At 41.2% G+C, this 13,824-nt stretch overlaps 1 protein-coding gene across 1 annotated transcript in view; it reads left to right on the top strand.

The window, feature by feature from the left end:
- Positions 1-2,422: 2,422 nt before the first annotated feature.
- Positions 2,423-13,824, top strand: part of si:dkey-82f1.1 (DENN domain-containing protein 2A) — a 55,065-nt gene continuing 43,663 nt past the window's right edge. Inside the window, exon 1 of the mRNA XM_047391838.1 lies at positions 2,423-2,779. The gene's annotated coding sequence lies outside the window, so the exon portion shown is untranslated. The remainder of the gene's footprint in view (positions 2,780-13,824) is intronic.

Raw genomic sequence — 13,824 nt, 5'->3', positions numbered from 1 at the left:
AACATGGCGTGGGTCAACAGGTCATTTGGTTGTACTTGCGTACCTACTGGTTCCAAGATTTGGCCTCCAGGAAATCTGGTATCCCCACAGTGCAAAGCCCCTGCCTCATGGATTCATTCACACTCATAATGTGACCCCTATCAAAACTGGTATTGGTGGCCAATGCATGTACAATAGATGTTACTGTCTTGTGACCTTCGTTTATTTGTTTTGAATGACAGTAAGTTAAAGACAAAGCTAAAATAATTAAGAAAAAAAAACAAACAAAAAACTGTATAGAAGATAATTAAAACACATGCCCAAGGTTTAAAATGTTCTTACAAGCATTCTATTGACATTAAATACAGATAGGATGTTTTCTATGCACATGATATTTGCACAATATCAAAGTTGAAAAAATACCTCATTGTGCAGTTGTGTTATAGTGTTTTTATTTACTTAATTAGCTTCCTGGTTACTTTCATGAAAACCACTTTACTGTTTTACTACACTAACATACAAACAATCCAGATTCTGGGTCACAGGAAGAAGTAGGAGGCAAGGAACCAAACACACCCTTGGTGCAATTTAATTTCCTCTGCTTAAACCAGAGCTCTTTCAGGCAGCCTTCAATGCACCGTCAGGGATTGAGAACTTGCTGGAACCATGTTCCCAGTCACAGTGTGAGTCCCCTGGACAGTGAGCTCAGTATGCTCCCAGGATCCCAGCTGTAAGCCTGGTAGAGGACTCAGGAACACAATAAGCTGAGATAAACGCCAAACAGATGTTACTGGCCTCCACCTCCCACTGCTCTTGATGAACAAGCCAGGCTTTTTAGATTGTGTTTGCATTTAAAAGGCAAGGTCAGGCTTCAGGCTCAGAGGTCAGCTCCATAACTGCTATGTAGAGGCTGTTAGACACTTTGAGGCTACTCATCGGAATGACTAAAGAATTGAAGTCTAAGTGTCCATTTCTGTTGTGCACTTCCAAGATCAAGTCACAAGAAAATGTGTCCATACTTTTTCCCAGTGTTTGAGAATTTTGCTGGGATGTAACATCTACAATGTTGGCTTTCAATAATGTCTTCTGAAAATGTCAGAAACAAAACATTGGAAAACCTCTTTGGGATACAATATGTGCCTCAACAGTTTGTTCTACAACAAAGAACCTATGTTAATGAAAAAACGTAATTGCAGACCTGTTTTTGTTAGGAATGCAGCTGGAGCTGATGATGATCGTACAAAAGTGACGGCTTTACAAGGCCAAATTAATTCCGGTGATGTGAACAAACACACACTGCTGTTTTTTTCCAAAGATATACAGGGTCATGCAAAAGTGTTTATGCCACCTGAAGTTTGCCACATTTTGTCATGTTGCAGCCACAGCCTACAATATATTTTATTGGGATTTTGCAGTATGTGATAAGTTAACACAATGAGTGCGTAATTGTGAAGCTGAAGAAAAATGATGAGTACAAGGTTTTCATTTTTTTTTCAACTAAAAATCTGAAAAGTGGGTCATGCACTTGTATTTACCCCTTTGAATCTGACACCCTTTAATACAATTCACCTAATTGCTAAATAAATAGATGTGTGTTTAATTTCAACATAAATACAGCTGTTCTATGATGTATCAGAGGTTTGATAGAATACTTTGGTGAATAAGCAGCATCAAGAAGACCAGGAAACACATCAGACTGGTTGGGGATAAAGTTGTGGAGAAAATCCCAATAAAATACATTAGAGTTTGTGTTATGTGTAAAATAGTTCAAGGTGTATGAACACGTGCTTTGTATGCATCAATGTGGAAAAACGTCCCTATGGGGCAGTGCAAGTTAATTGTCAATCCCTCAGCCATCAGTATGCATGTCCAGCCTTGTTTCATGGACACTTGGTTTCTTTTTCTCTATTTAAATTTTTCCACAGATCAGTTTGTTGCAGGACTCCCTGAATTGTATCTTCACAACTGAACTGAGGTCAACGTAATCAGCTCAAAAACTCTTATTCAACACAATCTATTGCTTCCGTACAAGTTTGCTTTGTTTGGGTTTTACCCAAGGCTGCTGCTATTAGTTGGCACATCTGCACCCATAAACAAAGAGATAAACCTGATGGACATGTCGTCCCTTCACTGAGATAGAAAGAATCTCTCTTAATTGCCTCCCAGAGGAGCTTTTAGTTATGTATAGTTGCTCTTAGCCTTGCCCCTTCCTGTTCCATTTCCCCCTAGTGTTTCTTTTACTGAACAGGACAATTGGTTTCCCAGGTAACCAGAGCTCCAATCGCCCGGCCAGCTGCAGATTAGTTCAGCGGTAGGGGGCTTAGCCTGGGTGGAGTGGATATGGAGGGGGATGATGGAAAATGGAGAGGGAGGAGAGAGAGAGAAGGAAGGAGGAAGGTGGTGGCTTGAGGAAAGGAGGGGTGGGAAAAGTTTGAAAGGGGGAGAGGGGAAAGAAGAAAATCAGTGTCATTTACAGATAGGACTGTGAGTGAGTGCAGACGGAGCCATAAACATTTTTAGCCTCAAGGCTGCAAGCGAGACGAGGGAGTCCCTTCACTCTGCTTTTTGTGCTTCCCACGGCTGTGGCTTTGTTGGAGGCTCAGGAAGGAGCTATGCAGAGCAAGAAAATTTGGAGGCAGGGGTAGGGGTGTTGGAACGGATGAAGAGAGGGAGAGGGGGTGGAAAGTCAGTTTGAAGGAAAGGAGCCATGCAAGTGGATGCTCTTCTCTGCAGGATCATGTTTCACAAAATGAGAACATACACTGAGAGAGCTTCACCGGGGCTCGACCAACTCAGAAAGGTAGTGAAATCTAAAATATTTTAACTGTCAATGAGATTACACTGTGTAATCCAGAAAAAGTGAGAGAAAATATTTATAACTTTTGGACAAATGTGATTATTTAGGGAAGAATCAGTTGTGTTCATTCATGTGGCATACACTACAGTAGTTCTAACGTAATTGCTAGCGCATGACCTTGATTGTCTCAGGATGTGTTTATCTGTGTAAAGAATGTGGGTCTATGCTTCTCCAAAGCATAATAGTAAATACTATGAGTGGTTTCTGTGTCTTTATTGCAGCTTTATTTCATCCAGACTGGTTTTGCTCCAGTAGGACTTTCTTGAAACTTAAACTGGGGACTCAGAACAGACTCCTCTGCTCCTCACTGAGCTGCTGGTGTGCATGTGACCACACAAGTACGCTCAGTGGTTGTCAAAGTGCATGCTAAGACCATCACGTTCCAAACTGGCTTGCTGTGGAGGGACAGAGAGAGGAGAGCTGGAAGGATAAGTGAGATGAGCATTCCTCAGTGTGATCAAAAGCATGCATTCACTGTTCCAACATCTTCATGCTTTGGCTGCATTGTTTTGAGGAAGCTTGACTGGGTGGAAACCTTCTCAGGGAGGAAGCAGGAGTTCAGCTACAAGTGGCGAGCCTATCAATAAAATAGTCTTTAGTCAAAATGCCGGTAGCCAACGAAGACTGAAAGGGTGAAGATGTCAAAGATGTTTTGATACTCAAAATCACAACCTTGATCAATTTGATCTATAATGTCAGGATTTTAGCATTAAGTTACACAAAGTTTCTCAATCTTCTTGTGAGGCATAATAATATTATTATGCATTATATTTATAATAGAGAAGATGCACAGTTTGATTGGCAAAAAACAGAGTAATACATCTCTATAAGTAGTACAATAAAGACAATTCCACCTAACATTAATTATCAGTGGCCAACTGCTAAAAATATATCAAAAACAGCTCTGTAAAATAGGCATGCAATGCCACTTACAAAATGAGGTTGATATGCTTACAGGGCAACAGATTAAGAGCAATGAAAGATTGTCACTGTAAACAGACTTGACTTGTTTGGATTTCCGAAGAGAAAATGGCTCTAACAGATGTTTTGAGTGTTTTTACTCATTGAAGGCATTGCTTTTGTAACTATTGCAAAACTTGCAAACCCTTTTACTTTCTTTCTGAAATTGTTGCTATCCTTATATTACTGCCAACAAGTACCTTTTCATTCTGCTCCTTTGCAATTTTGTACTTCTGCAGTTTTGTTTGTATTGTACTTCACTATTTTGGACATGAAAAGAAGCTCCATCTGTCATTTTATACCAGCTTTAACAACTTATGATTTAAAGTAATTTTCTTCAATCTACTTCTAGTCCTTGGTATAGAGATTTGGTTATGTGATACCAGTAAATGTTATCTCTAAGCTGGGAGTCACAGAGTAATTTTAGTTATCTGAATCGGAACCACAATCAATAGTTCATTGGAGTGTAATAGAAAGTATAATAGATAATAGCTAATAGAAGATGAAATAGTGCAAAATGTAAATATTAATAGGCAAATGGGTGAATATACAGTTAATACCAGATACTTAAATACATTGTATAATAAGAAAGATACATTTCTCGCTGTCTGAAATTGTTTTAGGTCAGTCAGGATTACCAAAATTGTCTTTGTTAAATAACAGAATAATAGGACAGAGATTGATTCAGCTAATTTTGCTTCAATATTTCCACATAATATTCATTCCTAATGATTCTATCTGTTTTGTGAAGTGCACCAGTCCCTCCTGCAGCAAAACATGCCCACCACATGATTTGGCCTGCCACTCCTGTAGTTCACAGTTAGGATGGTGCTTTAAGCTGGCCTTTTTTGCTCCAAATAAAACAATTTGAGGGTCGGGCCGCTGAGGTCTCCACCTTCGTCCGCCACCCAATCCTCTTTGCACCGGTCCCTCACAGTTCCCCCTGCAGGTGGTGGGCCCACTGGGGGATGGCCTCGCGTCTCTCGTTCGGGCTTGGCCCGGCCGGGTCCCGCGAGTAGCAACCCGGCCACCAGGCGCTCTCCGACGAGTCCCGACCCCAGGCCTAGCTCCAGGGTGGGACCCCGGCTCCGCCGTACCAGGCGACGTCACGTGCCTCGATATTTTGGTCCTCATGAGGGATTCTTGAACCACTCTTTGTCTGACCCATCACCTAGAGCCTGTTTGCCATGGGAGACCCTACCAGGGGCATTTAGGCTCTAGACAACATAGCCTCTAGGATCATTTGAGCACTCAAACCCCTCCACCACATTAAGGTGGCGGTCCAAGGAGGGGGGGGAGGCCCAGGGGATGGTCCAGGACACGCTGGAGGGACTATGTCTCTCGGCTGGCCTGGGAACGCCTTGGGCTCCCCCTGGAGGAGCTGGAGGAGGTGTCTGGAGAGAGGGACGTCCGGGCGTCTCTGCTGAGTCTGCTGCCCCCGCGACCTGGTCCCGGATAAGCGGAAGACGACGAGTACGAGTACGAGTAAAACAATTTGGATTATGCATATGCATAAACACTTCAGTTTTAGCTTCATCAGGCCACAGGACCAATCTCAGAGTGTTTTGCAAATTGTAATCTGGCTTTTTTTTATCCTTTTGGAGTAAATGCTTCTTCCTCTGCGAGTGGCCTTTTAGCCCATGTGAGTACATGAGACTTGTTTTACTCTGGATGGTGCCATGCTCTTACCAGATTCAGCCAGCATCTTCACAAGGCCTTTTGAATTTCTTTCTATTGTTCATGTGCACATTTGTTATCAAAACACGTTCGTCTCTGGTACACAGAACCCGCTTCCTTCCTAAATGGTAGGATGGACATTGACTTAGTGTTTATACTTACATACGTTGTTTTTAATAGATGAGCATGGCACTTTCAGGTAGTTGGAAATTCTTCCCAAGGATGAACCAGACTTGCATAGGTCCACAGTTGTCTTCCTGATATCTTGCTTAGATTTTTCTATGATGTCACAAAAGCAAGCAATGTGTTTCAGGTGTCTTAAAATATATCCCAGACGTGCTTTCACTTAACTCAGATGTTCAAATCTCAAATTAACCTTTTAGAAGTTTACAAAGCCATGATTATCTGGACACTCCCAAAGACTTTAAATGTGTAATAGTATTTGTAATGCAAACTTTGCAGTTTGAAGAACGTCACAAAACAATGTTCATGATTCTGGCCTTTAGCAAATGGATCATTTTGGTAATCCTATCTGGCGTACAACTGGAAAGGTTTAGTCTGATTTAATATCAGACAGGGAGAAAACAAGGTTTAATTTTAAAGAAAGACGGCAGAGTGAGAAACTGTGTCTTACTGTATCTGTATGTCTGTATTTACCCAGCAATTCTTGAACTCAAGAACAAAATCTAAAAATGTGATTAATTAACTGCAACAACTAAATGTTCTTAGATTCTGCAATATATTTTCTTCTGTATATTCATAATGTTGCAAATGAGCAGCTGAAGCAGAATCAGAAGGAGCTTTGAAGACCACAAATCAAAATTCCTTTGCTCCTCTAATCCTCTGTCTCTGTCTGATGCAGCCTTTTCCTAACAAATTTACCTAACAAAGTAGGACTGAAATTTTATTGAATTGAGACAAGCTGACTCTCCGGGGTTCAGGGGAGAATGTTTATAGCATTTGAGATAAAGAGATGGTGACGGTTTGTCTGCTGGTCTGCAAGACTGTAAAGGCTGGGCTGCTGTCTTGTCCTCTGAACCCACTCTGTGTTAATATGTGCCCCCGTGTCTACTACTGGTTTACTATCATACACCTACTGTTCTGGCTGATTGGGTCCAGTATTCACATTTGGAGTCAGGGTCAGAGGCTAACTTTCTGCAGCAATGCTGTGGTTGATTATATGGTGCCTTGCAAAGTTATTTACACATCTTTACTGTTCCCATATTTTGCCGCATTACAATCACAAGCTATTGAGTTTTCATGGGATTTCATGTGTTAATTTTGCAGTCAAAAGAAAAGGATACATAATTTTTCCATTGTTTACAAATACAAATCTGAAAAGTGTGGTGTGCCTCCTTTGCCCTGATGGTGCTAATAAAAATCCTTTGCCTGCACATAACCATGAACATACCATCCCCACAGTGAAACATGGTGGTGGCAGCATCATGCTGTAGTGATGCATTTTTTCAACAGTGGCAGGGAAGCTGGTCAGAACTCATGGGAAGAGGGATGAAGCTGAATTCAGGGCAATCCTGGAAGAAAGCCTGTTAGAGGCTGCAAAAAGACATCACCTTCCAGCTAGACATCAAGCCTAAACATAGCAAACTAATGTGTTAAAATGGCCCAGTCAAAGTCCAGGCCTAGCTTCAATTTATTATGTGTTGCAAGACTTGACATCTTTTGGCTATTCATGCTAACCATTCAATCCCAAATACATCTCCAGATTTTTATGTGAAAAAAAGAAAAACAATGTTTATTCACTTCACTATTATCTACAACATTGTTTTCTGTCACATAAAATCCCAATAAAATACATGAAAAAATAATATCAAATTGTTCAAGGACTGTGAAATCTTTTGCAAGCCACTGTATGCTGTCGTAGAAATGTTATTTTCTGTTCCTGACTTACTGTTTTTCTATTCCTCATGATTTCCGGCCCTCCTTCCAATCCTTCCTTCCAATTTCAGCCTTACTTACTGCACATAATTGGCACATAATTTCCACATTTCCTCAAGCTTTGCTTCCTTTGAAATGAAAATTTGATTTAATATTTAAATGAAAACCTTCATGTCATGTTACACTGAATACAATATGTCTAAGTACAATATGCCTTGAGATTATTTACATAATTTCCAACAAAACCATATCAACCACATGACATGTCAACAAATAACAGGCAGGAAATCGTATCTTATGAGGAAGAAAATCTAAGTGAACAAATACTTTATATTATGTTGCTTCTCACAAGGGATCTTTCTTCTTTCTTGAAAGCAAGTGGAAGATCTATTGTTTTCATCTCAGAACGGTGTCAGCAGGGCCTTTTAGGGGGTTACAGCCTGCCCAGTCCTCCAATAAAAACTAGTTTTTAACGGACGCTCTGCCCAGCAGCCTGCTGCCCAAAGACCCTCCAGAGCTGTTGCTGTTACCACAGAGATATACTCTGAAGGAATGTGTCCTATGGTTATGGTCCATGAATTCCTCTTGTTTCCAAGTTATGGTGGGGCTGTTTTGTGTGTGATACCATTAGTGGATCATGGATTTTGTCATGATCAAAAACAGGTTTAGTCACTCACAAGGTTAAACTCACAAGGTTAAACTCTTTACACCCAAAACCTGTCATTATATTCGAAATAGTTCTGATCCACATACAGAGAACACTCAGGAGGAGGAAGTAAAATAAAGACTGTTTTTTGATGATGTAATCAGGAACGAAACGGACGAAAATCTCACTGTAGGGAGAGAAGTGAAGAGAATGGATGAGTACGAGTAACGGGAGGAAAAACGAAACTAAGAACAAATAATTAACATGATTCTGAGATCGGCTTACTGAGTAATGGTGGTCAGGTCGCCAGGGGGAATGAGATTCAGGATCCAGGTCTTGAAGCAGGGATATCCGTAGAGAGTTCACTTGGTGCTGATCTGTGTGAGCTCGGAACAAAGGAACAAGTTTGATGTGCGGTGGCTTACGTTGGAGGGTGGACAGGGTACGCTTGTGGCTTGGCTCAGGAGACGAAGAGAGCAGGAAGCTGCCAGCTTGATGCGAATCCAAACGAAGGCTGATGACAGGATAGGAATCCACAGAACGTAGATGGGCTTGATCATCCAGAATAACTTCCAGAAACGTAGTCAGAAACTCATAGATCCAAAGCTTAGGCTTTCAAAATCACTGGTGGCAAAACACTCTCGCATTGAAGTGCTGGCAGCCTCCTGCTTAAGTACTCCTCATAGTAATCAGTGGAACAAGTCGCACCTGTCACCCAGCACACCCAGTCTGAAACAGAGCACATGTAGCAACACCAAAACCCAAACACAGCCCAGATCCTGACATCATCCCCACCCTCAACGGCTGCCTCCTGGCAGCCTAGAAGACATAGAAGGTAGAGATACATGGTAGTCGGCAATGAGAGAAGGGTCACAGATGAGGGACCGGGACACCCAAGAGCGGTCCTTGGGACCGTAACCTTCTCAGTCGATGAGGTACTGCCAACCACGACCTCGTCAACGGGTGTCCACGATCCATCGGACCGCGTAGACTGGGTGCCCCTGACAATCCAGGGTGGGTGGTGGGGGTTCAGCCGGAGGGCACAAATCACTGGAGAGGGGAAGACCAGTAACAAAATCCAAAGCTATGTGAGACCAGGGACAACTTGGGATGCATAGAGGTTGAAGAAGACCCGCAGGAGGCTGGTTGCAAGACTTATTCCTGGCACAAGTAGCACAAGACTGAACAAATTCCTTCACATCTTTATGTAATGTTGGCCACCAAAAACTCCTTTGAACCAATGCAATGGTTCTACTAACACCTGGATGAGCCGAAAACCTTGCTGTGTGTAGCCAATTAATTAATCGAGCTCGTACTGTAGATGGGGCGTAGGTACGGTTAGGTGGCCCATTGCCAGGATCAGGCTCCTGTTGTTGAGCCTTTAACACCATCTCCTCAATCTCCCATCTGAGTGCCCCGACTGTGCACCGAATCTGTGGCGAATTGTCTGGAGAGGGCATCAAGCTTAGTATTCTTTGGTCCGGGCCTGAAAGAAATACATAAGTCGAAACGAGAAAAAAGGGACCAGCGAGACTGACGTGGGTTTAGCATTTTGGTTGACTGTAGGTAGGCCAAGTTTTTGTGATCAGTCCAGACTTGGATGGGACGTTTGGCCCCCTCAAGCCAGTGGCGCCACTCCTCAAGGGCCAATTTTATTCCCAGCAGTTCTCTGTCACCCACGTCATAGTTTATTTCTGTATTGCTGAACCTACGAGAAAAGAAAGCACAAGGACGAAGTCATCCATCTTCAGAGTTCTGCGACAGCACCGCTCCAACCCAGATGTCTGAGGCGTCGACTTCCAGGATAAATTGTCTTGAGGAATCCGGATAGACCAAGATGGGGGCACAAGAGAACTTCTCCTTGAGAGCACAAAAAGCTGCTTCGGCTTTGGATGACCAGGAAAACGAGATCTTAGAAGAAGTCAGAGCAGTTAGAGGTGCAGCAATGAGAGTATAGTCCTTGATGAAATGTCTGTAAAAATTGGCAAATCCCAAAAAACGCTGCAAAGACTTGCATGAGCCTGGCACCGGCCATTCTAGTACAGCTCTTATTTTCTCTGGATCGGAACATACCAGTCCACCCTCAAGGATGTTACCCAGGAAGGTGACTAAGGACAGATGAAACTCAGACTTCTCAGCTTTTACGAACAGGCGGTTCTCCAGAAGGCGTTGAAGAACTTGGCGAATGTGTTTGCGAGGCTCCTGCATATTCTTAGAATAAATCAGAATATCATCTAAGTATAGGAAGACAAAAACTTTCAAAAAATCCCTGAGAACGCCGTTGACCAAAGCTTGAAAAACCGCATGAGCATTACACAGTCCAAAAGGCATGACCAAATACTCGAAATGATCCAACGGCATCTTAAATGCTGTCTTCCACTCATCCCCCTGGCGGATCCTGACCAAGTGGTAAGCGTTACGTAGATCTAACTTAGAAAAAAACGTGGTACCATAAACGGGTTCAAAGGCAGAGGTGATGAGGGGAAGTGGGTATTTATTCTTAATGGTGATCTGGTTTAAGCCTCTATAGTCTATACAGGGACGCAGTGAACCATCCTTCTTCCCCTAGTGGTGGACAATACCCAGAGTCAAGCCAAAACATGCATGCATTAATAATGTATACCACCACATTGCATTGGTGGAGTCAATTATTTTACAATTTTCAATGCATATCGTTGTACTTAAAGTGGTAAACCAACATGAAGTCCTGCACAATTGGGAATTGAAAATGATACATGGTTTACAAGATCCATCAATCCATCCATTGTCTTTTACAACTTATCCATGTAGGGTCAGGGTGGGGTTGGTGCTTATCTCCAGCAGTTGGATTGCAAGATGAAAAAAAGAATAAAAATCCGAAATATGTGCATACTCAGCACCCCTGAGTCAATACTTTGACAACCATATTAAATTAGCAATTACAGCTGCAAGTCTTTTAGGGTATGTCTATTCCAACGTATTAGGTAAATATATTTAATGTATCCTGCTACAATGTGAACCTCTGCCCCAGCTTTTCTTCTTTAAAATCTTGCCCCTGAAATGCCTCCTAAACACAAAAGCATGAGTGAAACTGAAAGAAACTGCCAAACCTTTTGGGTTTATTTTTGAACTTTTATAATATATATTTTATATTTTTTACAATTTTAGATATGTGTTAGCCGGTGTTGTGTTTGTCCCCCCTAACAAGAACTAGTACTAAATACATTTGGCTAGCATGGATTAAAACTAAATTAATCCAAGTTCGCAGTTTACCACCTAGCCACTCTTAGCCAAATTCACTGTTCCAACATTATCTAGCTCTCATTCATTCATCATTTTTATATGAAATTTAAGCCATTAGAAATATAGATCGGATATCACATGCACTTTATGTCATTGTGTCGCAGTGGCAGCCTGCTCTTTGCCATCTTGTTTTCATCTGTTTAACTCTCTACTGTTCTCTGTGTGTGCGCTGTGTTTTAATTTGGCAGAAGTCCCAGTTAATCTGCTCTCATTTAAATATGTGTGTGCTTTAGTTGACATTAAACAAAATTCATTGACAATTTTCATAGAACATTTATCCATCAATAATGAAATAAGTCAACCTTAAGTGCTATGAAATTATTGTTCCTCTTTGGTAAAATCACAACTCTGTTTAAGGATCTCAGCTAACAAATCCTTTGCTCAAGTAAATAAAGACACATTTGCTGTTGTTTCAGCTGTACTTATCTGCAAATCCACAGCTGCAGTCACTCCCTGCATGCTGCAGGGTTGTGCACAACAACAGCAGCTCTCTAAAAAAAGAGCAATTTGTTCATAAAAACCTAAACCTCCGCACAAACACAACAGTCACCACACTCTTGCCTTTGAGGGTAACTGCCATGGCTCTTTTCAACATAAAACACCTAAACTCCTTTTTTTGTTATGCAGGTTTTCTTATTCACTCCCAAACACCGCTGATTAATGATGCCTGTGCACACTTCAAGTTTCTCCTGTAAAAATATAAAGTTATAAAAATATAAAGTTCAAAGTTTTCAAAAACATTTTTTACTCATAAACCTTAGAATGCATCAATCAATGTTGGTTATTGGATCATGTGCACAGTCATGCAGCAGCATTATATCAACATAGTGATGTATGTCACAAGTAAATGATCATCAAACATTTGAGACCATTTGTTGACATTTATACAACAAAGTTTGCTGTGTTTTACTACTAAATAGATCTTCATGCCATCAGTAACTTGTTATGTTACAAGGTATCACCACATTAACCCAAAATAGTTTAATTCTAAAGTGAAGACTGTAATAGAGACTGCAATAGTTTCTTGTTCCTCCACTTTTGTTTTTACAGTTAGTTTGGTTTTACTTTCACTAAGAGGCACTTTATGAGAAATAGCATGCTAAACAGAAGCAATTAGACCCGGGTTATTCCTGTTAACCTAAAGTTGAGCTTAACATGAATCTTTTACGATTTCATTGCCATCCTTTCTTGTAAGAAAGTTCCTGACATGGAGCTAGAGAATTCTCTCTTTCCTCCTCTCTTCCATTCTTTTCTCCTTTATTGCTGACACGACTGTGAGCAAAAAGAATGTTGTTTACCTGTTAATTTAAGGATGTCCTCTATAAAGGCAATTAAAACTGTTCTGTGTCTTTAAGTTCATCCAATTTTAACAATATAATAACTAGATGCTCCAGACAAACTGCAGACACAGAGGAGGTTGGATTATACCAAATCACATTTAAACACTGTCCTGTTTAAGATGTAGAGCAGGGAAAGTAGTGGTATTGCTGATGATGCTACGTGTTTTGTGGGAGTTATAATTCTTCAACCTTCTTTAGTCATTTTTCATTTCAGATTTTATATTTTGCACAATTAACTGTTTGCCATAAGTTAATTTTTAAACTGGGAAAAATACCTGAAAAAGCACAAACTTTGTTGCTCTAAAGTAAATTCTTTACATTGGTTCAGTATGAACTGTGTGCATGGAACTAAACAAAGCTCTCTGTTTTACTTATATTTATCCAGTGGCGGTCTTGACCCAGGCTCACAGCTCCCCAGTGAGGGGTGTGTGGATGCGGGTAGCGTCATCTCTGACTCTGGAGTTTACACTCTGGAAGAGCACTTTCCCAAGCTCTCGCCTTGTTTAGGTCCCACGAGGACTGCCGGGTGAATTATGAAAATACGTCTCTGTGCAAGCATGCTATAAAAGCAGGGAAGCTGGGATTGGAAAGTGGAGCTCTGTTGGGAATTGTCTATTGGAATCCTTTAAATATAAAATGAGTAGAAAAAAACAGGAAGGAGATAGAGGATGGAGAATTTTGAAATTGGAGGTCAGTTTAGAGACTCTGGCTTGGAGGTGAAATTTGATCTAAGTCTCAGAGGTTAATGTTTGTGTGCCGAAGAAGCCAGTTTAGTTTCTGTAGGCCATTCACTGTGGCTGAAGTTTTTTGTGTGTTATGGGTAAGTTAAAAATTAGTTGTCTATCCTTTTTCCAATCATTAATGTTGCTGTAGGAAACACCAGGAAAACGGAATGTTAGAGGTTTAAGACCTGCCACGACGTTGCCTTTACAGGTAAGACGAAGTTACTGCAGATTTTGGCGTAATCTTTTAATTTTACCAACATGTTTATTTTGGCTCTCGCCCATAGACTGCTGGAGATAGGCACCAGCTCCCCCGCGACCCACTATGGAATAAGCAGTAGAAAATGACTGACTGACTGACTGACTGTTTATTTTGACAGGAGGTAATATTGAAGTATTGGAGTTGCCCAGCCAGAGGATGAAGCTAAAGATAAGGGTAATGGTCAGGAGGCTTTACTCCTTGCC

Source organism: Girardinichthys multiradiatus, chromosome 2 (assembly GCF_021462225.1).
Source record: "Girardinichthys multiradiatus isolate DD_20200921_A chromosome 2, DD_fGirMul_XY1, whole genome shotgun sequence".
NCBI classification, from domain to species: Eukaryota; Metazoa; Chordata; class Actinopteri; order Cyprinodontiformes; family Goodeidae; genus Girardinichthys; species Girardinichthys multiradiatus.
This window is presented reverse-complemented; position numbering and strand designations above follow the sequence as displayed.